Source organism: Rhinolophus sinicus, linkage group LG05, assembly GCF_036562045.2.
Source record: "Rhinolophus sinicus isolate RSC01 linkage group LG05, ASM3656204v1, whole genome shotgun sequence".
NCBI lineage: Eukaryota > Metazoa > Chordata > Mammalia > Chiroptera > Rhinolophidae > Rhinolophus > Rhinolophus sinicus.
The window spans coordinates 45,744,080-45,771,483 of record NC_133755.1 but is presented as its reverse complement, the minus strand read 5'-3'; the positions used below and the strand labels follow the sequence as shown (position 1 = coordinate 45,771,483).

Sequence of the window (27,404 nt, the reverse complement as noted above, 5' to 3'; positions counted from 1 at the left end):
TGTTCTGCTTCCCTCAGCACTGTTTCAATCCATCAAGTAACTGTATACTTAGAACATGTGTTCTGCGTAGTAAGAATCGTTTTAGAAACCCCTCGTTAAAGGGAACCAAACTAAAAGGCATCAGCTGCAGCCCATTTTTCAGACGTGTTTATGCCAACCAAACAGAGACAAAGGAAAAATAAACCACAGCGCAAGTCGTCCACCATGGATACTCCCTCACTGACTGAAGAAACTCAAGGGTGATTCTGGGCCATGCAGGGCAGACATGGGGGCTCGCTTGGACGCCTACTGGAGTCAGGCTAGAAAACGTTGAAAAAGAAAGCAGGGAAAAGGGTTATAGCACAGGCACAGGTTATCCCCCCAAGGGAAAAATTCACACGTCTCCTGAAGAGAATGAAACGCAGGTGTTCTCTTGGCTGGTTGGCAATTGAGAAGCAGTTGGGCCAAGGTCCAGTTCTGTTAGGTGTGCGGTGTTAATAACTCAGGGGGGTTTGGAGGAGAGGCCAGGTGAGTTAGGCATTAGGGTAGGTGGGGGTGGGGGGACACAACTGGAGAAGGAGAGGCAGGACCACCCTGTCTTACCCGTGACCTGGGGCCAGTGGATTATACACACCAGCCAAGGCTTCTGAGCTCTCTCGGTCTCACCACTGTTCTCTAGGAGATAGGAACATGCAAAACACTTTCTTTCCCTGGGTCTTTCAGTCTCTCCTTAGTAGCTGTAAAGCGCTGTTTGCGTGTAACTCTTTCAGGCTGTAAGGGAGTAAGGATGCACTGGACATCCTAGTCTCAGAGTCTCTCTAAGCCCTTAGCCACTAAAATAGAAGGAAATAAGTTTTCTTCAAACTCAGTGGACTTGGTGGAAAAGGGAAGTTAGGAATTTTCTGAGCCAGAGTGGCATCAACTCTATCTTAAAGGCCAAATAAGCTATTACACAGGAGGGGAAAGGAACTCAGGCAGGTGATAAAATAAAGCAACTCGACAAACTCACCAGGGGCTAAGTATACCAGGCAAAGAAGAGAGAGAAGCAAAAAAGGAAAGAAAAGAAAAGAGGAGAGGAGAGAAGGAAGAGAAAAAAAAAGGCAAACAGGAAAGTGGTATAATAGGAGCCAAACGGAAGTAATAATTGGGGGGGGAATTTAGAAATGCACAAGAAAAGTAAAACTTTCAGAGGAAAAGTCAGTCAGTGTCAGAATATGGGCTTTCATGGGATCGATCAATGATTTGTTCATTTTTTCAGTGCATTGGTAGTAGAGACCATTTTTTCCCCGTATATAAAAAGGAGAATTCACTCTTCCAGAAAAGATGGCAGCACCTTGTTTTAACTGTGGTATTATAACAGCTCACAGCCCTGGCTATTATCTGGGAACTGCGGAATTCTTTTGACGTTATTTTTGGACCCATTCCTAATCAGTTTTAAAGTATGACACAGATGCATTCTTCTCGTGTTTAATGTCTACAGTCATTGATGCTGCTGGATGAGGAAGGAAATGAGCTGCATGAAATGCCTGAGTGGGTCTTGGCAAGGTCTTGCAGCCGTAAGAAATAACTGTGTCCTCAGAACCTGTGGCAGGTAAGGCAGCCAAGTGATCTTGGGCTTTAAAATGAGTCACATATTCATTACCATCAACATTGTCACTGCACTGGAATGGGGTGGGGGGAGTCTTGACACTTCTTCATCATCTAATAGTCCATTTATTATGCACAAACTATGCACAGGCATCACCACGGATGTGTCACATTCATCACGCCTGATTCTTACAACACCTTCGCAAGGTAGACTTTACCTGCCTCATTTCACAAAGGGGGAAATCTAACATGATCTTGGCCCATGGTGACTACTCTTCAGCACTGCCTGCATTGCTACCTGGAAGTGGTATCCTTGCTGCACTGAGTTTTATGTGCTCATTCTTCATAGGACACTAGCTTGTCATCCAGCCATCCATCCTGTTAGGATGTAAGCAGGTCAGCAATTAGGAGATAAAAGGAGCCCTGGGGAGGGGAAGGTGTCAGGTCCTGGAGGCTAGAAAGACAGCCCACTCTCCAGGGTCTCCTTGGTCATCTGCCACATGTCCAACACCTGCTAGGTGCTGCCTTGGACATTAGGGGATCCTTATGTCCAAGGAACTTGTGGCTGGTTCAGGAGAGAAGTCCTGAAAAACCAGTCAATTAACCACTGTTCATTAAACATTTGTTGAATGACATGCTGGATAAGAGGTCTTCGAGGCCCTGGGATAGAACAGTGAACAAAACAGACAGAAATGCCTGTCCATGTGGAGCTTATAGTTCTTAGGAGAGCAGACAGAAAAATAACTAAAATATATATAGCACGTTAGACAGCAAGAAGGAAAAGAGCTGCGTAAAGAGGGGAAGGAGCAGGGGAATTGATGGAGGTGTTTTGCACTGTTAAATAGGGTGGCCTAGAAAGGCCTCAGTGAAGAGGTGACAACTGAGTAAAGACCTGAAGGAAGTGAGGGCACTAGCTAGGGGAAGGGATTCTAGGCCGAGGGAATGGCGAGAGCAAAGAACCTGGAACAGGAGTGTGCCATGTGCAACTGGAGGAGAGAAAGCGAAGGAGAGAGTACTGGGAACTGAGTTCAGAGAGGGGAAAAAGGCAGGGGTTGGGGCCAAAGCAAGTACGATAGGACCATACAGATTATTGTAAGAACTCTGCTTTTACCAGGAAAGAAATGAGAAGTCATTGGAAGGTTTTGAGTAGAAGAGGAAAACGATTCTAATTTTGTAATCAGCTCACTGGCCATTGTGTTGAGAACAGTCTTTATATAGTTGACCCTTGAACAACATGAGGGTTAGGGGTACCGACCCCCTGCACAGTCAAAAATCTGCATATAACTTTTGACTCCCCCAAAACTTAACTAATGATAGCCTGCTGTTGACCGGAAGCCTTACCAATAACATAAACAGTCGATTAACACATAATTTGTATGTTATATGTATTATATTCTGTATTATTACGATACAATAAGCCAGAGAAAAGAAAATGTTATTAAGAAAATCATAAGAAAGAGAAAATACAATTAGAGTACTGTGTGTGTCTATGGGGAAAAATCCACGTATAAGTGGACCCACGCAGTTCAAAACCCATGTTGTTCAAGGGTCAGCTGTAGTTCTTAGGAGAGCAAGGACGGCTGCTGAAAGACAAGTTAAGGGGCTCTAGAAGTTTGCAGATTTCCAGTCCTCCTTCCCCTCTTTCCCACCATCTAATCTGTCACTAAGGTTTAATGATTCTACCCTACAGTCCCTCCTTACCATTCCTTCTGCTTCTGACTTCCTGCAGAACCTCACTGTCTTTCAGTGGGGGCATTGCCACGCTCCTTGGAAGAGTCTCCTTGAACCCCATTTCCCACTCCCATGCCTTTCTTCACTGCTAGTATAATTGCTTTAAAACACAGGTCACATATTTTCACTTCTCTAGACAGCATTGATGTGTCAGATGCTGAGGAGACCGAAACATGATGAAAAGATGATCCCTGTCCTGAGGAACTCTATTGCCCCTCCGACATCATATATCTCTATTACAATTCCATTGACTCCATTCCCTATGCTGTACTCCACTTCCTGATACTATATATATATTAAATTATAGCATATGCTTAACAATTTTGTGCCATGGGCCTCTTTGGCTACCTGGTAGAGCCTATAGACCCCCCTTTTTTTTGGATCCCTTTTTGGGATAGTATGTTTAAATGCATAAAATAAAATTCATGGGATTACAAAGGAAACCAAATACAGATATCAACATATAAATTGTGATACAGTAATGCATGTGCTCCTTTATTAAAACATTAATTAACATGAGCTAATGGTGGGTCTAATAACTACTGTAATTTTGAAAAAATATGAGTGTTAACAGTATTTCAAGATATATGCAACAACTATGAGATGATTCGAAGATAACAGATTTCTAATGTGACAAAGTCACAGGTACTGCTGATAGTACTGTAGTTTATTATTTACATTCAACATGGGATGGAATTCTAAATTTCAAGGGAAATTATGTAACTTTTTCCCATTCATGTTTATTGAGCCCCTGAATTCTACCCATGGGCTTCCAAATTAAGAACTTTTGCTTTAAGCTGATGGCGGTGCATATCTTTATTTGCATCTTTTATATGCAGTTTTAGCATTTAACCCTCTCCTGGTTCCCAGTCCTTGTTTGCAGAGGAGTTTCTCCTCCAGGAAGCCTCCTTATTCTTTTCTAAGCATGTCCCGTCCTGTGATTCCTTCCCAAACACCACGAACCTCTTTTTCATAACCGTCCCCACAATTATAGCATTTATTTGTGTTTTCCCTTTGAAAAACATACTAGATGTAACTTTTTTTCCCTGATTATATAAATAATTCATGCTCGCCACAACAATTTTGAACATTATATACTAGGACAAGGGAGGCAATAAAAAAATCACCTGAACCCCATCTCCCTGTGATAGTCAATGTTCATGTTAGGTCAGAATAAACTTGCTTTTATCTTGTTGTGTGACATCTCAGTACCTATTGGTCTCCCCGGCTAGACTGTAAGCCCTAGGAGGGCAAGAAACTTGGTGTTAAAGGAAAAATACAAATCAAGAGCCTAGAGATTGAGCACTGCATGGAAATTATTTTCTCTGTTAAGAGAGCGTAATCCAGCACAAAATCTGAGCTATGGGGCATGAGATAGTGGGAGGAAAAACAAAGTAAGGTTTTTAAAACCAAGAACCCTGCTCATCATCTCTGTCCCATATCAGCAAGCGAATCAGTGCTGGGTATGCAAATTGGGCAAGCACCAGGCTGTCTGGGTACCTCCCTGGGCTTCGTCTGCCTGTCTGTTGTCACTGCAGAAAACCGATCTGCAGTGATGTCCACCTAGTACCTGCCACAGTCTCCACTGTCCCTGGTTTTCTTTATCCACCTTAACGCTCTTTCTCTTGGTTTTACATGTTCTTAGTCCATACCATACGATTAATCACAGTCGTCCTAATAGTGCATTGTCTTTGTACTCACGACACACTTTAAAATTCCTGAAAATTTGGTTGTGCACTTGAAGAGATTAAAAAGATTCAAAGCAGGACTAAAGAAGTGAAGCGTGGTTACAAAGCAACATCTCACAATAACTGTAAAATTATCTACAGTTCCCGTGGTGGTGTCATCAGTCTACTTACCTGACCATACATCTATCTGTCCATATTCTAGCACTAGATAGTAACCTTTTTAGTATTTAACACATTTCCAGCAAGTTGTGCAGAAGTCTATAGGAAGTTGAAGTTGCGATACTCATTGACTAACATTGTTGTAATGGTTGTATGTTACATTGTAGCAGAAATGCATTTTACACATTATTCTGATCTCTACCTGCATGGGTTTTGCAGCTCATCACTTGCACATCTCTATACTAATCTATTGACTAGCAGTCTTCTGATGCTTGGCTTAAACCAAATGCAAGAGAGCTGCTATTGACACATATGGAGGTCCTGTTTCTTCTATTCCACATGTATCTATAAAGTGAAGCTATGTATTTCTGTAGATGTTTACAGTGGTTTCATGTCTTCTATGGAGTATATTTCTGTCAGGTAGAGCTGACTGTTTCCTTCCAGCTGTGTGAGGTGGAAAGGGTGGATAAAGGTTGCTGAGAGTAAGACAAATTGGCCTCTGCCAAAGGAGGAACTGTACCAAGAACAGGCACGACTGAGCGGCACAGGTGGCCACACACAATAATCACAGTGAAAGAAGATTAAAAGCCACGATCAGCCAAGTGTCCCTTGCAGCGACTCCACCCACCCACTGTCTCCCAGGAAACCAATCCTCAGTCGCCTTCTAATTACAAGGAAGTGGTACCAAGACCTAAGGAAAGAAATAGTCAACTGAGGCAGGATATTCTGTAGTCAAGACACGGTGGACAGAGGGCCAGAGCAAGGAGGTGCGTGAGCAGGAGTTTGAAGTAGGAAAGCACAGGGAACAAAGAGGATGACAGGATTGTAGTGTACCTGGGTTAGACCACACAGCTCATTGCTGATTCACTGGGCCACTGGTTCAGAGTTCCCTGACAGAAAGGATTACACGAGGGTTATCAAGTGGGAATAAAGTGGAAGTCATTTCAGATAGATGGCAGTGAACTTTCATGCGGGTGATCTTGATAGCTGGGTTCCCGATGAAGATGGTGGAGGGAGTTAGGGCCAGGTATTAGGCACCACTGATATTCTGGGTCTATCAACCATCTTTTGTTATTCAAATGTATTAACATCTCAGTAGTGATTTATACAAGATCCAGTTTCCCCTACCTCTTCTCAGTTCTTCTCGCTTACCTATGATTTCACATGTTGTAAGGTCTTCAACCAAAAAAGAAGTAGGCTAAGAGAGTCTGTGAGACTCAAAATAGTGTTGCTACTATACATGTAAGCTCTGGTTTAAGATTTTTCTTCTGAAGAGGAGATTAAAATGACAGTATTAGCAAAAAACAAGATCTCATGGGGTGGCTGGTTAGCTCAGTTGGTTAGAGCGTGGTGCTGATAACACCAAGGTTGCCTGTTCGATCCCCACATGGGCCACGGTGAGCTGTGCCCTTCTTTAAAAAAAAAAAAGAAAATAAATTAGATCTCATAATTTTAGGTGAATTTCCATTAACACTATCTATGAAAGCACTGTCTCTCGTACCATTCATTATCAAAGATTTATAGAAGGATGAGAAGAATGAAACACAGTTACAGATATAAATATAGACACATAGGCAGCGCATGTCAAATTTAATATTGAGAAGAAGTCATTAGAAATAGAAAGATTTATTGTTACCAGATATTCCTGAGTTATTTACTATGGGCAAAATTACAAAATTTTATATATTGAAATCCATTAACTCTCAAGAAGCCAAAATAAAAAGTATTTTATTTGTTGAAAGCTAAAATGTAAGTTATTTTTAATAATATACAGACAGATGAATTAGAAGTGGGAGAAACTTAGATAGCTGTTTACACTTTCTGTTTAAACCAAAAGAAAGAAAGGATTTCACTTGCTCATTGCTAAGTAGGTAGTGTAGACAAACTACGGAATTAGGCTAAAATAGCCACACTGAGACCACGTCTGTCTAAATTCTTGGTCTTCATCAAACCAAAGTTATTAATCTCCCTCTTGTGTTATACTGGGCATAGGAATAAAATGGATTCAATTTCACAACCAGGTCACCATGTCAACAGTTTTGAAATCAATTTTTTATAATTTAATAGCTGATTTCCTCACAGTTCATGAAAATACCAGCTCTGGACCTATTTATTGCTTTCATTTAGATATAATAAAAGACTATAAAGAATCTTGAACCTATTCTACACTTTTAAGTAAGTTAAATGAGGGTTCTCTCTTTTTAAAAAATCTTTGATTATCCCACACAGCTATCCAAGGTTCAGAGACATAAACTTATTTGAACACCATTCATTTATTTTTTGTATAAATGAACAGACATTTAGAGTTAAAGGGATCTTATAAATAATCTGTATCCATCAGGGATTCGGGGGTTGCAAGTGACAGAAAACAAACTTGAAACTACTCAGGCAAAAAGGAGAATCAACTGCAATCACTCTGAGTGTCTCATTTAACTACAGACAAGGCAGGGGTACACATGGGTCTCAGAGACACGTGATCCAAATGCCACCAAAATGATTTGTCTCTTATCTCTGCTTTTCACTGCACGTAAGCTTCTTAGACTTCACACAGTGGAAAAAGGACTGCCAAGTGGTCCCACTTCACACATTCTACCCAGAGATGCTGATTCTCTTTTCCTACTTCCAGATCAACAACAAAAACAAAAATCTCAAGGAAGCACTCTGATTGGCCCAGTTTGGGTCACATATCAACTCCTGGACCAATCAACTATGGCCAGGGAGGTTGAGTCATGTAAGAAAATAGGGGTCCCAGGAGTTGGGGTGTGGGAGAGAATAGGTTCCCAGAAGAAAGGGGGAGATGATGGGAAGACCCTCCCCTCCCCACTGAAAAAAAAATCTACTCTGAATGTGGAAATTTAGGCTCTGGGAAATTAAGTGACTTACACAAGGTTATAACTTGTATGTAAACTAAACTCATCTAGCACGTAGTCAAATGCTTGGCTCACTCCCCCCCACACTGCTGCTCATTCTGTGGAATCCTCGTTTCAAGTTCTTTCAGTGGGAAAGGCAGGGGTGGGGCTGGAGTGGGGTGGAATTAAGGATCTTATGCTATGCTTAAATTTTGTTCCAGGCTTTTGCTGGAGTTCTAACTCCAGCAGTCTTTTTGTTGTCTAATTTTTCTTCATTTTTTTATTGGGGGAATGTACACCTGAAGCGGGAATCCCCCTGTTGCCTCTGTCAGTTGCTCTGTCAGTTCCAGGGGGCTCACCCTGTATGTCAAGTTAGATGATTATCATAATAACAGTTTACATAGAGGATGTAGTGCCAGGGACTGTTTTAAGTGCTCTGTATACTTTCTCTCTTTTAACCTTTGCAACAAGCCTACGACAGAGGCATAAGTAGCATTATCATCCCCATTTTGCAGATAAGAAAACTGAAGCACAGAAAAGTTCGTCTTTGTCTTGTCCAAAGTCATAGTGTTGGGAAGGGATGGAGGCAGGATTTGAATCCAGGCAGTCTGGCTCCAGAGCCCTTGCTCTTAAACTCTGCAATTCACTCCCATCTAGACAAACCTCTCCAGCCTGTGGGAGTCTGCACTAAGCCCTGTTGGTGTCTGGGACACTTCAGATGCCTGTTGATCTAGAGTTGGCTCCTCTCTGCTGCCAACCTGTCTCTGATCAGGCCCCTCCCACTGCAACCCTACTGCCCCTGACCCTTCTCTTTTACCATTGCTCACCCAGCTTGTCCGGTCCTGCCTCATCACTGCTCACAGATGCTGCTGCTGTGGCTGTTCCTCATGCTGCTGTAAAGAGCCAACTTTTCTGCCCCTAATGGGTGGAGGTTTGCTCCCCAACCTTGTTGGCTAGGTTTAGGGATGAATGCTTTTTTCCTCTCAGGAAGCCTTGCTCTTTCAGGTTGACATGTTTTCCTTAGAAGAACCAGAATCAAGTTCCAAAGGACCAATGATGATTCTCATAGTGACCCTGCGTAGACTTGTGCAGACACCTACGTGGCACCCAGAAAAAGATTCCACAACTCTCCCCCCATCTCAGGATGAGTTCCCAGGTTCTCATAGTTGGGGACAGCTTGTATCTCCTCTCCTTGCTGAGTGGGGTTATGGTTTAGGTTTTGGAGTTAGACTGGGGTTTGAGCCCTGGTCTACCACTGACTAGCCTTGTGACCTTGGGCCACTACTCTGTCTTGGTTTTCTTATGTGTAAAATGAGGGTAGTAACATCTGCCTCAAAGTCTTGTTGTGAAGATCAAATGACATACAATGTTAAAGCTCACAGCACAGTGCCTAGCATAAAATAAATTTCAGTCAATGATGATAGTATTTTTTAGTCATCACCCAAGTGGCTGAACCTGACCTTTGGGCCCCAAAATCTTTAACAATTTTTTGAAGAGTGTGAGGGTGTCTTATGTGAATAGGATTGCTCATGTCCTATAGCTTGCTCTTGATCGACCTTCAGTCTAGGCCCTGGCTGGAGGAACGTGGGTTTGGGTACTCAGAAAGACAGGTGGAAGTGGTCACAGGAGATGGAGGAGAGCCCCCAATCCACAGATGGTGCTGAAAAATGCAACCCTGTCAGTCACCCTCCACTCCCCTCTCCTTAGGTGATTCTTCCTCTCCTCTGGATGTTGGTTTTATTTGTTTATTGTTTTCCCCTTGTCATGGCTGCACCAAATTTATTTCTGATGTCACCTGGAGAGAAATGTGATTTGTGCTAAATACAGGCCCTTCCCAACCTGAGGGTCAGACCCAGCAAAGCAAATGCCTCCTGGAAATGTGTGATGATTGCACCACCCCCATTCCCTCACCGCCAGCCACTCACATCCATTCTCACATCCAAAAAATTTTAGCCACAAAAGGTATGCTTTAAAAAACAAAACAAAAAACCCCAAAACTTTAACCATTCTTTTGCCTGGCTTTTCTTCAGGTCCCAAGTCTAGGAGTTATTTCTGATTTGTGTGGAAGGTTGTACTTTGTACTGCACACCAGACTCAGAAGAAAGGACCAAGTAGTCAGATATTCCACAGATGGGAACAAGTGCAAAAAAGAGACGGCCCTTGATGGGTGAATGAAAGATGCCAATGTCCTGACCTTCAAATACTGTGTGATCAAAATTTTGCTTTAAAATAAGTGTGTATGTGTGTGTGTGTAAAATTCATATTCGGTGAACCAAATTTGAAAATATATTTTTTTCCTGCTTTTCCTGCATGTGTTTTTATTGTAAGCAAGCAACCCAGCACGATGTTGCAGAGGTTTGTGGTTTCTTCAGCTAAAATGGCTTGACCTATATGTAAGTATAAAACTCACGGCTAGCCCAGACTCTCTGAAAGTGGGACTGTATCACAATTTTGCAAGATAAAGTGCCATGAAATCCTGTTTTTTTCCCAGGAACCCTTGAGTCCTTAAGGTGACAGAACTTAAGGCAATGGGAAGAAAAAAACCATGCAAATGTAGTTACCTGTGAAAGAAAACCAAAGGAAAGAAGGAATCTGAAAGAGCAAGTTGTGAGAGAGATGGAAATAAAATCAACACATAGGAAAGGGCAGGAGAACCTAACGGAGGCACCAATCAGAAGGGAGAAAACACACACACACACACACACACACACACACACACACACACATAAATTAAAGAAAAGGTGCAAAGTGAACAAAATTGTGTTGTGTGTAGAAGAGGTGGGGAGAGAGGGAAGAAGAGAGGAGAGGGAGGCAGAGGAAGAGAGAGGGGGAGAGAGAGAGAGATCTCACTCGAGACTAGACAGGGTCAAGCTGGAAGAACAAGCAGAGTAAGACAGGAAGACCGGGTGGGGAATCCCAGAACAATCTGTTTACAAAAAGACAGGCCTATGGAAATTCCACAAGTGACTTGAGAGATTCAAATCCGAAACAGAAAAGGACCCATATGCATACGCTGTCGGTGTGCATTTTAACCGACTGCTGATGTTCCATCTAGACTAGAGGAAACTCTCCCCGGCCTTAAACAGGCACTTAGAGATTTCAGCTTTAAACAGACCTAATTCATCTTCCACGTGGCCTCCTACTGTGCGCGGGGGACCGGGCCGCGGGAGCGCGCGGGGCTCGGGGGCCGCCCCATCGGAACTCCCCTCGCATTGTCTGTCTGCTCGAGAGTCTCGGCTTCCCTGGCGCGCTCGGGTTATTGTTCTCCGGTAGCCTGCAGGGAGGCGGCGAGAGATGGGGTGGAGGCAGCTGCCGGGAGGAGGACGGCGGCGGCGCGCAGCTGCCACCAGAGCAGGGGCGCCTGAGTCCTGCGCGCCCCGCCTCTCCGCGGGCGACCGTGCGCCCGAGAGTGGGTCTAATACAACCTGAGGCCAATTCCCTGCCCTTCCCGCAGGTCTCCAGCTCCTGAGATGGAGCGGGGCACGGAGCAGGCCGAGAGCGGCGTCCCATCGTCGCTCTGTGGCTCCCGCGGCCGCTAGGGCGCTTTCGGCTCGGGAGAGGGACGCTCTGACGCACCCTCCCGGTATTAGAACACTTCACCTTCTATTTATAGACACGCCTCCGACCGCAGACCTAGCTCGCCCTCACTCTCCTTCCCTCCATCGTGAAGGAGGGAACGAATAAACCTACCTAGAATGGAAAATCCTAATCCACAATGATAAGGAAGAATTCTATTTTGTGCTTTCCTTTATAATTCCAACTACTGTATTAACTGCAGGTCTGGTGAATTCTCTCTGGCACAGGGAATCCCCCAATTTTCTGAAGCTTAAAAACCTACTCGACTTTGTTTTATGTCTCCCAAACATGTCAAATAAATTCGTCTCTTGTGAGTTCATGAAATATTTGCCAAGAATTTGCTCAAACTGGGTAAAACGCAAACCCACTGAATTCAGGGAGAGGATGTATCTAGTTGGCTTTCTGTATTTGCTAAAACCCAGCAATTCTAACCGTACAATTTATTTGGGAGCGGGAACATATAAAGGGAAAATACAGCACATTTCAAACAAAAGCAAAGTTTGTCTTAGGGTTGTTTTTTTTTTTTTAATTGTGGCTTTTGGATACTGACTTTATGCTTTTAGATGTACACTATCCAGGTAATTATGGGTGATTAAAAATAATTCTTACCTAGTCACATTAACATTTGCTGTAATTAAAACAGGGAATTTCTTAAAACTGTAATTTATTTCTCATAATTCGGTTGTTTGTGCTGCAGTCAACGCTAAAGAGGAAGCCCGGTGATTATCTTTCATCTTGGTTTCTGCTCAGTTTCACTTTCTAAACTCCAGAGACAACCAAAGAAATACTACCCTTTAGATTTATTAAGAAAAGGGATGTGCATATGTAGACATAGGCCTTTTTGAAAAGACTGCTTATTAATTTTAGGTTTACAACAAAATTGAGAGGATGTGCAGAGATTTCCCATATACCCTCTGCGCCCCCCTCCCCAGCATCAGCTCCCCCATTATCAACATCACTCTCCAGAATGGTACATTTTTTTTTATCAAGGATGAGCCTACACTGACTCATCATAATCACCTAAAACCGATGCTTTACCTAAGGGTTTACTCTTTGTGTTGTATACGCTACGGGTTTGGAGAAATGTACAATGACCAGCCTTATAATATCATACCAAGTATTTCTACTGTCCTAAAAAATCCTCTGAGCTCTACATAGGCCTGTTTTTGAAAGTCTATCTAAACCACAGAATGGTCACCATGCAAGTAATTCTGAGGCAGCGAGAAGCAAGCACTCTTGCTAACACCTAGTCTATAAAGTGAGGGGTGTCTGTAATAACAGTATTATAACATGATTTTTGCTGTGGCGATTGCTATGCCCTAGTACTGTATAAGTACTTAATAAAGTTAAAGAGCAACCACAGTAGTAATTGCTACAGTGCATTATAAAATACCATTTGATGACAGGACCTCAGTGAAAGACAATTTGGCAATAGCCATCACATTTTAAAATGCATGGGGTGGCTGGTTGGCTCAGTTGGTTAGAGCGTAGTACTCCTAACACCAAGGTCACCGGTTCGATTCCCACATGGGCCAGTGAGCTGCGCCCTCCACAACTAGATTGAAAACAATGACTTGACTTGGAGTTGATGGGTCCTGGAAAAACACACTTAAAATAAATAAAAGTTAAAATAAAAAAAGAATAAAAAATGTCTATGAACCTGCTGAAAGTACTTTATGTAGCATGTCTACCAGTTAGGATGCAGGAAAGGAGAGAATACCCTGTAACTGTTGTCCTTGGTGATCTTGCCATAACCTGAAGAGGACACTGTGAGACACTTGGCAGCTACTTCTCTCCTTCAACATCTTAGATTGGGTTTGGGGTGGCTGCCCTGGAAGCTGGAAAAGCATGCTATGCACCTACTATGCATGCTGCAAGGCAGAGTTTCAGAGCAGAAAGCTTTTCCCGCTTGGCACCCTGCAGATTAGACCTACGTATATCCGTGTGTCTGTGTTTTATATTCTGGTGTATGCTTGCATTGCTGCTGGTCTCAGCTCAGAAATAACACTACTACCGTGAACTATTTAAGGACAACAAGATTAAATGAAGTAGTGAAGAAGTCAGGGTCAGTGGGGATGTTTTGGGGGAAGAGCCCAGTTTGTATAACCTGTCTGACAAAGCCTCAGGATACAGAAGAGTGAGGTTGGGGAAAACCTTATCTTTTGGAATTGGCCTAAGATATACGGGCCTATACTATACAACACAAAAGAATATACAAAATGCAAGTGTTCTATTTTAAAAACATAATAAATTGGACATGTGTGTCTGCCATCCCGCTTAAGAAACAGAACACCACCAGTGCCTTAGAAGCCCCTGTATGCCCATTTCTAATCACATTCACCTCCCTGGCCTCTCTTTTGAAACTACCTTTCTGAATTGTGTTTTGCTTTATAGTTGTAATGGTTATGTATGTATTCCTGGATAACAGAGGGTTTAGTTTTCTCTGCCTTTTGAACTATAAATAGATGGGATCTTTGATGACTTGCTATTTTCACTCAACATTCTATTTTGAGCCTCATCCAGGCCCTTCCTTTCTCTCCCCATTGCAGACCGGCAGCCCAGATCCCCTCTTGGATTCTTGCGTTTATTTTCTGACCAGGCTCTCTGTTTACAGATTCTTCTCTCCAGAATTCATTATGCAAACCATCACCAAATATTCACCTTAAAACATGAAGTTATACTTAAAGCTCTTTTCTAGAAGCATATTCAGCGGCATGCGAAATGTTTACCATATACTGTTATACATTTATAAATTTTGTACATATTTATGTAACATTACAAATCACACAGTCACAGATTTTAACAGTGGCTCTTTTTGAACAGTAGGATTATAGATAATTTATTTTTTTGTGTGTGATTTTCTATATTTTCCACATTTTCAAGGCCTTGGAAGTGAGGTTCAGTTCTTTCCTGCTTTTATTTTCCTCTCTCCCAGTGGTTCCTGGGTGGTGACAAGGTAGGAAAGTGAGAGTGTGGGGCAGAAGAGCAGGACACAGCCCCCTTTCTCAGAGAGACATTTATATTTAGAGACGCTGGCTCTCTCTCCCACCCCCATTTCAGAGCATCATTCACTTTGCGCAGGGCATCCTGGCCCTTCATCAGTTCTTTCCATCAGGGCTACCTGTATGATTGCATAGGACCCACAATCGGAGCAGCCCTCTGCTGCTGTGCTGTCTCCAAAATCTTGATTTTATTTTTGAACCTATGTTTTATTTATTTATTTATCTTTTTTAAAAATTTATTTAAGTGTGTTTTTCCAGGACCCATCAGCTCCAAGTCAAGTAGTTGTTTCAATCTAGTTGTGGAGGGTGCAGCTCCCAGTGGCCCATGTGGAGATCGAACTGGCAACCTTGTTGGTAAGAGCACCGCGCTCTAACCAACTGAGCTAACCAGCCATCCCTGAACTTATGTTTTCTACATGTGAAAACCAGTGGGACAATGGAGCATGAACAGGGAGATATGTGCACGGTGTATATCTGCTATTCTTGCTGCTCCATGAATGCAGATTACTGGTTGTCCCACAGGCTTGGGAGCTCAGCAAGATGTAAGTGTGTTTCATCTTTGATTGAGTAAGTGGGGGCGCTGACAGCCCCAAGAGGTCATGCTTTCCATTCAAATCAGGACTTGTTTGAACGCAGAAAAAGGGCAATGGAATTCTAAAAACATGAACAGCCAAGGAATCTTATATCTTTTCCTACTTTTGATATTAGCCAAACACATATGCTGAAAATGAAGACATAGAAGGAAAGGGAAATATACGGCACCCTATAGTTCCTTTGCCTTTCAGTTCTTCCTTATTCATCCGTAAAGTGAAGGTAGAATGTTGGTAGAATGTTCACATAGCAAAAAGTGAAAAAGAAAAACAATTGAGTTAGTTTTGTGCAGCATTCCCAGTGTTCCACTTGGATAAGCATAAAGTACAATGCACATACAACCCACAAAATGTGACTTGGATAATTTCAGTGATTCCGCTTATAAGTTATATGCTCTTATATTTGCATTTAATACTGGTATTGCACGATATAAAAATGAACAATAAAATTCAGGCTAATAATTTCAAGTTTTGCTTACTTAGAATGATATTAAATAACAAATAAAAAATAACCTCAATACAACGAGTTGAAAGAGAGACTGTGGAAGAAAGGGAAAACATTTATATTCTAGTACCTTTAACAGCACTTTTTCCTGGGCCCCACAAATTATGCTTCCAAATCTATTGTTTATGTTGCCTTGTAGCTTATGAAAACCCAGGCTTTTCCCCTAAAACTATCATCTCTGCTGTGAGTTCTTAAAGTCCATTTTGAGACCCGGAAGTCAAGAGTTGACCCTTCTTTCTTTCTAAATCTCTGCGGGGCAACATCGTATCCTGACGGAATGCACGGGGGTATAGGAAATGCCAGGAACTACATTGCCTAATATCTCAAAATACTACCCCCTGTATTAAAAACAGAAACAGAACAACACCTAGCAACTATAAATTACTTGAAGGCAAGAACTTACTTTCTTTCCCCTGTGCTTACTTTAACTTAGTGCATTCCTATAGTAGGACTTGACAGCCAGTTGTCCTTTTCCCCAATAAGTGTTTGCTCGATTACATTTAAAACACTCTTTTCATCATGCTATTCCAGTTCTCAAGCACCTCTAAAGGTTCCCAATTGCTTTATCCTATAAGTTGAGACTCTTAACCCACATTTAAGGTTCTATAATCTGAACTCAATCAACATTTCCAATTACATCTCTCAAGACTTCCTAGAACTCAGTAATTGTTGAACAAATATGGAAGGATGCGATTACACAGCATCTAGGAGTTACAGAAACTACAAGTAGATTAAATCATCAGACCTGTTAGGGTTAGGTTTATGGAATAGATGCAAGCTAACAGTGATGCCCCAATTTTGGGAGCTAGTGATGAACGTGATAAACGCTAGATGGGAATCATAAGCTATGTGATCCTGAGAACAGTCATCTCTACGGGATCACATTCTGAATTCTGCAGAAATCAGGGACCCAAAGCTAGTTGGAGAGAAGCCTGCAGCTGTTTCTCAGTCCACCAAGAAGGGGTACGGGCAGCCGGGCCTCATTGGCCACCCTGCAGAGCTCCTGCATGTGGGAGTTTGAGGGCCATGAAATCATAGCCATTACTAAGGGTCAGAATTTCAGATGCAAGTAATGAGCCATTAAGGAAAGCTTTGGGCAGAGACAGGCTTTTAAGGCAGTATAATCCAAGCAGAGGCTATTCTCAGTGTACCTTTGTGGGAAACAATTGCATTTCTAACGTTGCCTCCTGGAGGGAGATTCATAACCCAACAGGGCTGGGAGAAATTTCAAGAGCCAGCGCATCCATTTCCCTGTCTTTCAGTTAGAAAACCCTTAAATCTTTTCAGAAAACTACCCATCTATCCCAGAACCTTCTGGTAACTCCTTCACTTGTTTATCAACTCTGTTTTCAGGGATCTATTTCTGATATCTAACCTAAATCTCTACAGCAAATGATCTTTTTTTTTATCTCGTCCCTCTCAATCAACTTTAAAAGGCCTCTGTGTCTATTGCTTATTGACAAAAAGCTAATATTACAATTTCTGTTATTGTTTCATCCTTACGGTTATTATTAGCACTGGCAGCACCCTAGGAGGTATACAAAAATACATAAGCAAACACATTTTTAGGTCAGCCTTGAAATAAAGCTTTCTAAAATTCAGTAATGTTCGGTGTTTCTCCCTTGGAAATGGGGATGTAGGCAGCTGTGCGTAGCATAGTGATAAGCTGGTATTCTACATCTTTGACTGTGGCCCACACCTCAAGAACCAGCACTCATCTCCCACCCAGACTGGGAAGAACATTTATACCCAGATAAATGTATATTAAACATGTATGGGGGGGGCAGGGAGGCGATAGGAGATGTCACAGTGGTAGAAACGGTGGGGCCTGCCGGAGTCCACATGAGCAGTGTGCGGGGTGGGGGGGGGGGGAAGGGTGGAGGGCCTGCATGAAAACCTGCCACAACTTCATGTGAAAACTGGAAGGAAATATTTGAGTCAGAAATGAGTTGTAACAGTACCTTCCTTATCCTTCCCTCTAAGTGCCTCAGCTCAGAGCAGAAATGAAAAACACATTGATGCACCCTATAATGAAAAACACCCCGAAGCCTGGGGCTTACGTGATCTTGTTCTGTTTCTTACCTTTTTTCACTTAGAAAACCTTTTAAAGATTTATCCACATTGCAAGATGTGCATTACTTCCAACAGCTGCATGTTATTCCAGAGCATCCGCTGTTTTACTTACCATTTTACAGGTAATGCGTACTAAGTTTGCCAACAATATGTTGCTACCTCAAGTGCTGCTGTGGTGAGAGCATCGTCAGTTGTGCCCTCTCATGGACTTGTACAAGAGTTTCTTAGCAATGTATGCTCCCAGGAGTGGAACTGCTGGGCCAGCAGGAAAACACATGCTCCATTTCATTAAGTGTTGCCAGATAACTCCAAAATGACTGTACCAGGACTTAACTCCTAACAGCAATGCATGAGGATTCATGCTTCCTCCCATCCTAGCCAACACTTTGTGTTATCCAACGTTCATATTTTTGCCTGTTTGATGGATGTAAAGAAGTGTCTTGTTTTAGTATGCAATTACCTGATTATAAGTGAGGTTGTATATCTCTTCATCTACTTGTTAGTCTCTCAAGGTTCCCTTCTGCAAATGTGCCTGTTCATATCCTTTGGCTGTTTCTGTTGTGTTTCCTGTTTTTTGTTTTGTTTTGTTTTCTCAATGATGTGCAGGAATTCCTAGAATATTCTAGATATTAATCTCTTGTTGGCTTTAGCCTTTGGAAATACCTCTCAATCTATCAACTTTCTCTTGTCTATGATGTTCTCTGTTGAACAGAAAACTTTAATTGATGTAATCAACTTCATCATTGTGGGGACAGAGTCCCAGAGAGCAGTTTCCAGGCTCTCGGCATCATGTGGAAAGGTGCTGGCTCGGGTGGTAGATGGCCATCGGCTGAGACTGGTTGGCCATCAGCTGTAACCAGTTAGCCAATTGGCCACTGATGTAACTGCCAGGGCTGCGTTGGTTGGTTGGTTGGTAGGCAGAAAAGCAGAAGGCAGATTGCGGATCGTGGATCGTGTAGATCCTACTTCCTGTGTCTCCAACCCAGCCACCAGCGAGACTATAGTGGTATGAACCCCTTATCCATGGCTCCGTTGGTGTTCCTTTTTGGCCTCACCATATCCTGCGTTCTTGTGCGGGGAGTGGGAGCAGAGTCCCTGCATGACAATCATTCTTTTGGTTTTATAGTTTATGATTTCAGAGTCTTATTTAAGAAGTCTTTTCCTATCCTAAGATTCCAAAGCTATCCTTCTTCTTTTAATTTCTATTGCCTTTATAGTTTTCCCTTTCACTTTTAGGTTTTTTAAATTAATCAAGAGCTCACCTTTGCATATGGTATGAGTTTATTTTTCTCCATGATGAACCAATCTTCCCATTATCTATGAAGCAAAACCTTTGTGTTAGACTGGATTGTTGCTCCCAATCTTTCATGTCCTTCCTGCTATAGAATTATACACCCAGGCCCTTTGCCATATGATTTTGTAGCACTGGAAGGTGGACTTGGCCATGTGACTTATTTGACCAATGGAATGTTAAACATGTGATGGGAGCAGAGGGGATATATGTGTTTGAGTGATTTGGCTTTACCTCTTGAGCTTCTGTCATTGCCAGAATGAGACATATATGAAGACCTGAATTTAATCTGTGTCCTGGAGCCAAGCCCAGCTGAACTCAGCTGAGCCCAACGAAGACTTGATGAGCTAGGTGAGATCAGCAGAATCCCAGTTCACACACAGACCCATGAAGGGGAAAAATGCTGGTTGCTATAAGCCAATGATATTTTGGGGTTGTTTGTTAGGTAGTGTTGTTATCACAGCAATAGTTGACTATCTCAGCATGATTTCCTCATAGATTTGTGTGTGTTATTACCAATATCACATACCAAGTTCTCATAGATAAATGGGTTGTTTCTGAGTTCTCTATTATATTCCAATATTCTATGTATCTATTACTATAACTTATAATATGTCTTACTATTTGGAAGGGTAAATTTCCTCTCCCTCTGATTTTCTTTTTTCAAAAATGACCAGATTATAGTGGAATTTAGTCTTTTGTATGCATTGTAGAATGTTTAAATTCCTCAAATCCTGCCACAGTGTACACTGAGTTTATGAATAAATTTACAGATCATTGATAGCTTAATAATTTTATATCATCCTATCCACAAACATTATATATATCCTTACTTAGGTCTTCCCTGAAGTCTTGTAATAGGGTTAACATTTTTTTCCCACAAAGGTTTTGTGCACTCTTTCTTAGGTCAATTCCTGGAGATTTTATAGTTTTGTATTTTCTGGTTTGTTAGTACTAATGTGTAGGAATAGTTTTGTTTTTTATGAATTGATTTTGTATTTAGGAATATTGCTGTTGTAGTTTGAGTTAGATTTAGCTATAAGTAACAACAAAGAGACACACACATAGGCAGAAACTAAAATAACAGTAGCATAAATGAGACAGAGGTTTATTCAAGAAGTTCAAGATTGGAGGTAGATACTTTGAGGTTGGGGCTGGTATAAAAGGTGCCTTCTGTCTTGTTTTTGTACCATGTGTGGCTTCCTTAGCCATTGTCAGCTCATGATCTAAGATGACTGCTGAAGCTCTAGCTATACATCCTCATTTAGGTGTCAGGAAAGAGGATGAGGCACACCTCTTTCTTTAAGGATGTATGCTCTGATCCTGCTTTTAACCCACTGCCTGGAACATGGCAATACTTAGCTATAAGGGAGGCTGGCAAATGTTTTCTTTATTCTAGTTAGCCATGTGTCATGTTGAAAAAAACCTAGTACTATATGATGGAAGAAGGGGAGAATAGCATCTCTGTCATCTTCCTGAATTCTCTTATTATTTCTAATAGCTTGTTGTTTCTATGTGGTTGGTCATATTACTGCAAACAATCCCAGTTTTATGTCTTTTCTTTTGACTCTTCTATTTAATTTTTCTTCCTTTTACAAATCTTATTTTGTGAGTAGGACTTTCAGTATCATGTTAAACAGTAGTGGCAACCTTCTCTTGATCCCACAGTTAAATGGAACGTGTTTAAAGTTAATCCATAAAGTAATATTTTTGCTGTACATTTTGGTTCTTTAAAAAGTTAATTTCTTTCTATTCCTAATTTTCTAAAAGTTTTAATTATTAAGTGATATACCTTCTGAAATGCCTTTTCTCCCTTAGATTTTTTAAAATGAATTACATTGATAGGTTTTCTGAAGTTAACTCATACTTGAATTTCTGGAATAAATCCTACTTGATTTATCATGTTTATATGATAGATGGCTAGATAGGTAGCTAGATAGATGTATGCTAAACTAAAGACAGGGAAATGAGTCTCAAGATTTCTCTTAGTTCATGGGAGTAAGCATGTTGGATTCAGTTAGCTAATATTTTAGTTAGAATTTTATATTTATGTTCATAAGTGAAATGGGCCTATTCTTTTCTTGAACTATCTTTTTCAGGTTTAGAATCTAATTCTGCTGTTTTTCATTTTTCTATCTCTGCTTCCTCTCTCTTGCACATGATGGCTTTTTTCTTCATTTGTTTTGTAATTTGGATTATGAGTTCACATTTGTCTAGAATCTATCTGTGGGAATTCTGATGAGGCCTAGGTTGAATCCTCTATTCTTTTTAAAAATTTTTTTTTTTAAAGATTTTATTGGGGAAAGGGAACAGGACTTTATTGGGGAACAGTGTATACTTCCAGGGCTTTTTTCCAAGTCAAGTTGTTGTCCTTTCAATCTTAGTTGTGGAGGGTGCAGCTCAGCTCCAGGCCCAGTTGCCGTTGTTAGTTGCAGGGGGCACAGCCCATCATCCCTTGCGTGAGTTGAACTGGCAACCTTGTGGTTGAGAGGACGCGCTCAACCAACTGAGCCATCCAGGAGCTCAGCGGCAGCTCAGTTCAAGGTGCCGTGTTCAATCTTAGTTGCAGGGGGTGGAGCCCACCATCCCTTGCGAGAGTCGAGGAATTGAACCCGCAACCTTGTGATTGAGAGCCTCCGGGCCCATGTGGGAATCGAACCAGCAGACTTCAGCATTAGGAGCACGGAGCTCAAACCACCTGAGCCACTGGGCCGACCCGAATCCTCTATTCTTAATAAATGATTTGCTTTTGCTTCCTGCTGCATGTGTGTAGTATATAGTCAAACCTATTTATAAAAAGCTTATAATCTAATTGAGAAGATTAACTATAACCATGTAAATATCTAAATAACAGTAAAAGAGAAATATTTTATTATCATATATTTGTAAATTTTTTATTTAGATAAAAAAAATTATACGTGTAGCTCATTATCGTAACAGATTACAGTTAAGCAAAAGGAAAACATAAAAATGAACTAAATCCTGCTTATCTCTGACAAACACATTTAGAGTCTTCCTTTCCTAGACTTTTTCTCAAGTTCCTACTTAAATATTGTGTACTTTTGAACCTCTCAACTAGATTGTAAGCTATATGAGACAACAAAAATCTCATGCAGTACTTTTCGTTTGTTATCATAATAGTTCTTTGTCCATCATCAGTCTCACTACACTGTTTAGAAGAAAAATGACAGTAACAATATAAATGTATTATTTGTATGTTGAAATTTGCATTTTGATGTGTGGCTTCCACATACGAAAAATTCTATCTCTGTGTACTTTGGAATCATAAACTAGTACGCTTCATGCATATTGCAGATTCACATATAACATCAACTACAATGATATTTTTAAGCTTATAAGGTATGCCTATGGTATTTATGAAAGACAATTTGCCAGCTTCATCCTCTTTTTGGGGGCTCATCCTGCTAGTGCGTAACACAGGCTTGTCTACAAGAAAGGTAGAAAGAGACATGGTCACAAAAACGAGAAATAGAAAATATTTAGGAGAAAAGAAATCTATGTGGGAGAAAGGAAACATACGCGAGAAAAGAAGAGAAGAAGAAAAGGAAGGAATAAACAGGGGTTCTCAAATCAAATATTTATTTTAATATTTATTCAAGTCACCTGGGGTATTTGTTTAAAAAGCAGATGTATAGGTCCAGCCTACAGAGGTGATGATTCAATAGCTCTAAGAGCAGACCCAGGAATCTGGGTGGGCCTTGGATAACCGTTTAAGAAATACTAGAATAGGGAGAGCACAGAATTAGAAAATGACACATGGTAGGGACTGGAGGTGTGCCAATAACAACTAACAAGGGGCAACATCTGCCACAGGATGCTAACCCTGGGTATTTGGAGATCCTCTGAAAGATACTAGTGTATGTCTAGACTCCAAATCTTCTTCTGTGTTATAAATATCCTCCACAGTATGTAAGATAACACTGACCAGTTATATTCACCTGAGCCACAAAATGACCTCACAGTGGAATAAGAAAAGGGCTTTCGAAAATGCATCATCACATTTGTCTAGCATATTCTTAAATGTAGTACAATAGCCCACATTAGGAATGGAGGTAGTTTTTCTCACTGAGGGATTTCGTTTGTCTAGATTATCACAGGGTGACCTAAGGGAACACTGTGTACCTTCTGTGGATCACTATGTCCTGGGGTGAGGACACTGGCCTCCTTGCACTGCTGAATTCCAAAGGAGTGTCAACACACGCAGAGGGGCAACACATACACAAACGAGGTGCTACAGAAAGTTTGCAGCATAGCTCATTCTCTTCGGTGGACTCAGGACTACAGGCTGAAGTCATGGAGTAGGGCTAAAATCAGAAAGGGAGAGGTAAGAGATGTAAGACTGAGTGTCACAAATACAGTTCAGGGGAAGAATCGTACCCTGAAATGACAATAATCACGGAAAACCCCAATATGACAAAGTAAGCCTTCAGGTTCACTTACTATCTTTCCTCTGAATTCCAGACCACTGTGGGTTTTAATCTTATAATTATGAAAAACAATTATCTTGTTCACTTCAAGACCCAAAATCAACTCTTGGTCTCTCTGGTTGTCTATGGAAATGGATAGTGGGTATTCTAAGCAGTTTTGAAAATCTCTTTGTAGGGATGCAATATATGATTTGACTTTCCTTGGTTTGTTGATAGGAAGCAATTGTCATAAATTTCAAATTATGTGCAGAAATGCACCTTGTGGGAAAGAAGGTGGATTTTTGCCAGTGTAACTGCTTTTGTGGGCATCTCTATTCAGGTTTATTGGTAATTGCAGTTACTTCCAAGTACAAATGCATATGTGGAAAGGGTTCAGGTCTGTAAAATGATTACTGGACAGTAGGCAATAAACTGAGATAAGCCATAGCTCCTGGGAATGAGCAGTAAGATCTAATAGTGTGTGTTCCCCAGCATTACCACCAGGTAGTAGGTGAGGAGGTGGGCAGAGAAGTGGGAGGGAGACTGGTGCAGGAGGGAGGTTGGAGGAAGCTAAGGTCTATATACATGCATTTAAAGAGCAAAGCCCATACAGCTTCGCTCATGCCAGGTTAAGAAGTGTCTTTTCCAGGAACTCAAAGAAATGGTAGGTATTCAGGAGCTGTTTCAACCTGTCCACACCCTACCCTGACTTCCCCAGAAAACAGGCAAGCAAGGAGGCAAATGCCATTGCCAAGACTCCGGTCTCTATAGCTTCCAGCTTCCTCAGATCCCAGAGCACAGCCCCCCACAGGACGTCACACCGAGCTGTCTCCACGAGTGGGTACTGCATGGACGTGGGCAAAGTTTTGATCTGATTCACTCCAAATGTGGTTACCCCTCAGGTGTGGGGTTTGGCCTCAGGGACTCCCCGGTAGCGCAAGGCAGAGGCTGAGGAGCAGCAGCAGCCTGCAAGCTGAGTAAGGAATCAGCCTCCGCCGCCGCCTCCTCCTGCCGGCGCGAAGTCGGCAGCACAGCCAGTCCCTATCGCTGTCACACCGCCAGCAGCACGGCCCCTCCGCCGCCCCCCCGCGCGGCCCCAGCCCTCACACTGTTATTTGCGTGACTGACCCGAACCCGGCGGGAGGGAGAACCCTGCTGCGGGAGGGAGGGGAGAGCGTTGGCCCGCCTACTCCTTCCCTGGGGCTTGCTGCGGCACCTTCTCCTCCTCATTGGTCACACGCTTGCGTCCATCACCCCCACACGGCTCTCGGATTGGCGGAAGGCGCACTTCTGGAGCGAGGAGAGCAGAGTGACTCCGCTGGTCTCCGGCGCCTCATCTTTCCCTCCACCCCCCACTTCAACGTCCACCCACCTCTCCCCACCCCCCACTCCCCGTTCGCGGCAGTGTCCTTAGTAGACTCATTGGGCTAGGGGAGAAGCCAGCCACCTATCGAGTCGTGCTGTCATTGGCCGACGCCCACGCCTGTCGGAGCGGCGTGCTTTGCCATTGGGTGGCTCCGCTCCGTTCCCCGCCCCCCAACTCCTCGCCCTCTCAGTCGCCTCCTCCCCTCCCCGCTCTTCCACTGCCCCTTTTCCCCGCCCGTCCCCGCCGCATCTACCCTGTCCAGCTGGGCGGGGACTGCTGTACGACTCTGTAAAGTCTGTGAGTCACTGCACAACCCATCAATCCAATTAAATGTCTTGAGCGAGCTGAGCAGGCGGTGCTGCCGCCACCGCCGCTCACCCAGCCGCGGCCGCCCCTGCTTGCAGCGCCCCTCTGATCCATGGCTGTCTGTCTGTACTTGTTACGGTGTAACCTCCTCCTCCTCCTCCTCCTCCTTAGGAGCCGCTGCAACTTCCCCCCTGCCAGCCTCCTCCTCTGCTTGGGGACTGCAAAGGCATGGGATAGACCCAGAGCCACTTCTCTCTATCTCCCCTCCAGCCCTCGCTCCATTTCCCCCCTTTAAATTAAAGTCTGTTCCTCGCGCCTCGGCGTTTTAGAGATTTATTTATCAGTCTATTATTTCCCCCGATTTTATTTTCCCTCCCTGGGGCAGAGGGTCGCAGGGGCAGGGGAGTTCATTTTAGGGAAGGGGCTCTCCACCCGCCCCTCCGTTTCTCCTCCTCTTTCGGTCGTGACTTGATTTCCCTCCTCACCGCTCCCACCCCTCGAACTCACCGTCCTGCACTCGAGTGACGCACCGACACCCCCCGCCCACAGCTCAGACGTCCCCTCCCTCACTGCCACCCCGACCCGTCTCAGAGCTGGACCCGGTGGCGACTTCTTCGCGGAAGGGTGAGTACCTTGTGGGGTCTTGGAGGGGCGGGGGGGGATCTGGAAAAATGTTGTAGCCGATCCACTTTGGGGAGGGCAGGGATCACATTGTGGGAAGAAGGCTCCTGGTCCGGCGTGGATTTGAGGTGGCGACTGCCTCCCTCCCCTGCCCCTTCTTCCCCCGCCCCTCGACTCCTTATTCACCAGCCCTGCTGTATTTCTAGGTATTGCCAGACTTCCACCATCCGGACGTTATAACGCTTATAAACTGAGCGGTAATGGCAAGCTTGCTGCCTTTAGGATGCTTAGTGAATGGTAGTCAGCAGTGTGATCTGATAGACGCTATGACCTGCAAAAAGTGTAAAACGGCTAATGGGTACATTTTCCTCCAAATCAAAGTTAAACTTTTTTTCAATAAAGGCAAAACAAAAGGTATTTCTAATTTGAATGTGTAGTAACAGAGCAAGGGAAGACAGGTTGCCTAGTTGCATGGCTTACTCTTTTTATTGTATAATAGTTTTTTAGGTTTCCTTTTGAAAAAATACGAATTCAGTATTAAAGGTTATGAAGTCTTTGAACCTGTTGGAGGAAAGCAAGGTAAGATGAAAATCCAGCTTGACACTTCCATCTTTAGTTCACTTCTACTCTAGCAAGAAATTACAACAGAGAATTTTTTATTTCTCAGTTACTGGGCACAGTGGTGTGTGTTAAGGGTAAATACGGATTTTTTTTCTTTTGATATCCCTCTTGTATTGATTGCTCTTAAACAATATCATGCTACAGAATGTTGTAAAATTTTAATTTGGTTTTTTGATTGTTGGGCTCAAAAGTACACATACTTGCCCATGTATGTTTTATGAGACTCTTGCCTTATGAATCTTTAGTATTTAATTTGAGATAAAAGTAAAAATTATGAGAAGTAGTTACTCTGAGTAGGCTTCTGAGGTCACTTTTGAGAATTTAGCCGATATTAAATGGTATTATTCTTTTTGAATCAAGTTCTGGTCTATTTGTCCACAAGATTCAAATTAGGCCAAACCAAACATGTTTTGAAATATTAAAGTACAGGAAAGACCTCTTAGTAGTTCATTCTCTCCTTTTCTTTCAGACTAATCAGAGTAACTCTTTAGTAGTTCATTCTCTCCTTTTCTTTCAGACTAATCAGAATAACTTGTTACTAAATTTAATTTTAAAGAATAGACTGTTCCTGTTCTGAAATCTGCCAAGTTTCTACAGAAAGATTTCTTTTTAAAGAGCAGAAATGTGTTTATGATCAGTCCAAAGTAGTAAAGTTGACTCAAATGTAAATGCTATTGTAAGGAAATGCTTTTCATAAGCCCCCAAACCTTGCAAAGTGTTTCAGGAAGACTTACACAAAGCTTTTTTGAATTGTTCAATACATTTTATCATATGGCCTTTTTCATGAGTGTAAGACTGAATCATTGAGAGGCCAGACTGCCTGAGTTTGAATCTTGCCGCCACCCTGAGATGGCTGTCTGACCTTGGGCCAGTTTCAAACCTGGCCTGTGCTGGTTTTTCTCCTGTAAATGGGAAGGATGACTTTTCCTCAGAGAGCTGCTGTAAAGATAAGTGACAATGCATGTCACAGAGCACTTGGTGTTAGCTGCTCCATCATCACCACCACCCTTAGAGAGGATGTGTAGTGTAGTTA

General features: G+C 42.5%; 1 protein-coding gene and 1 long non-coding RNA gene across 2 annotated transcripts in view; one reads left to right on the top strand and one right to left on the bottom strand.

Moving 5' to 3' along the window:
• Positions 1 to 21,965: 21,965 nt before the first annotated feature.
• LOC109438264 (uncharacterized) lies at positions 21,966 to 25,884 on the bottom strand. Its single transcript, XR_002136361.2, has 3 exons — positions 25,762 to 25,884; positions 24,586 to 24,747; positions 21,966 to 23,355 (listed from the first exon to the last, which is right to left on the bottom strand). It is a non-coding gene; the product is annotated as an uncharacterized LOC109438264 (long non-coding RNA).
• Positions 25,074 to 27,404, top strand: part of SERTAD2 (SERTA domain containing 2) — a 102,474-nt gene continuing 100,143 nt past the window's right edge. The window contains exon 1 of the mRNA XM_019718043.2: positions 25,074 to 25,753. The gene's annotated coding sequence lies outside the window, so the exon portion shown is untranslated. The remainder of the gene's footprint in view (positions 25,754 to 27,404) is intronic.